General features: G+C 37.6%; 1 protein-coding gene and 1 pseudogene across 2 annotated transcripts in view; both read left to right on the top strand.

Annotated features, from left to right (window-relative positions):
- Window positions 1-1,355, top strand: part of LOC101572691 (disintegrin and metalloproteinase domain-containing protein 32-like) — a 227,901-nt gene that overhangs the window by 86,152 nt on the left and 140,394 nt on the right. The gene's annotated exons all lie outside the window — the stretch shown is intronic.
- LOC105742979 lies at window positions 101-699 on the top strand (annotated as a pseudogene). The gene has a single exon (XR_001117209.2). The product of XR_001117209.2 is annotated as a cytochrome c, somatic pseudogene (transcript).

Here is a 1,355-nt window from a genome sequence, read left to right as displayed (position 1 = left end):
TGACTGTGTTTATTGTGCCCTTAAATTCTGGGAGATTTTATTCATATTATTATTTAGTTCTAAAAATTGTTTTAGAGAGCGAGTGTGGTTGCACCAACACCAGTACTTAGCTGCGGATCGGCGTGTCCTTGGGCTAGAGAGTGGGATATCAGGCTTCTGCGCTAGAACTTTCCTTGTGGTAACGAGGGAAGACTGGTGACCACCCGGCACGGAAGCTGCAGCAGGTTTAAAAATGGGTGATGTTGAGAAAGGCAAGAAAATTTTTGTACAGAAGTGTGCCCATTGCCATACTGTTGAGAAGGGAGGCAAGCACAAGACTGGGCCAAATCTCCATGGTCTCTTTGGGTGGGAGACAGGTCAGGCTGCTGGATTCTCTTACACAGATGCCAACAAGAACAAAGGTATCACCTGGGGAGAGGATACATTGATGGAGTATTTGGTGAACCTCAAGAAGTGCATTCCAGGAACAAAAGTGATCTTTGCTAGCATCAACAAGAAGGTAGAAAGGGCAGACTTAATAACTTACCTCAAAAAGGCTACTAATGAGCAATAGTCACTGCCTTATTTATTACAGAACAGAAATGTCTCATGGTTTTTGTATGTATACCATAATTTAATCTCATACACCAGACTTCAGATCATAAGTGGCTGACAGAATATTTTTGTTGGGCAGTCCTGATTTAAATAAAATTGGCTTGTAGTTAAAAAAAAATAAAAATTTTTTTAGTTCTTCTTTGATTTTTTTTTTCTGTAACCCTCTTTAGTTGCGAGTAGATTGTATAGTTTCAGTGAATTTGCATACTTTCTGTGTTTTCTTTTGTCGTGGATTTCTTTTTTTTCCAAAGTTTTATTGATAAACAGATAACAATGAGACAGTTTCAAATCAAATCAGAAGTACAGTTTCAACAAATAATACACTGCATATATTCTTCTTAGTGGTTAATTGCTGTACAAGAAGTGGACTTGTGATCCTATTTACAAACACCATTAGAACAAATCATTCTATTCATTAAGAAAATGCAACTATATATCCATCCCAACCACTTTGAATACACAGATACAAAATGGACATTCATCGGTATACCCCATTTGTTCTAATTTCCGTTATTGAATATTATAGGTGTGTAAACTCAGGAAAATATTCTAAAAGAGTCCAGCAGCCCATAATAACATTGGGTCTTCTGTTTAACTGGCAATGTCAGAAAATATCGACTTGAGTCCCCCACAGCTCAACATAACAGCATGACTTTATTTCCTATGTTTTGTCTTCATACTTTTCTACTGGATGGTTAAGACCAAGGTAAAGCAGGACCTATGCAACAAGAGTTGTAGCTTTTTGGTCTGAGAAGGTCAGT

The sequence above is a fragment of the Octodon degus genome, unplaced genomic scaffold (genome assembly GCF_000260255.1).
Source record: "Octodon degus isolate 3935 unplaced genomic scaffold, OctDeg1.0 scaffold00088, whole genome shotgun sequence".
NCBI classification, from domain to species: domain Eukaryota; kingdom Metazoa; phylum Chordata; class Mammalia; order Rodentia; family Octodontidae; genus Octodon; species Octodon degus.
Note: the sequence above shows the minus strand (reverse complement) of the source record. Positions and strands in the feature narration are given on the sequence as shown.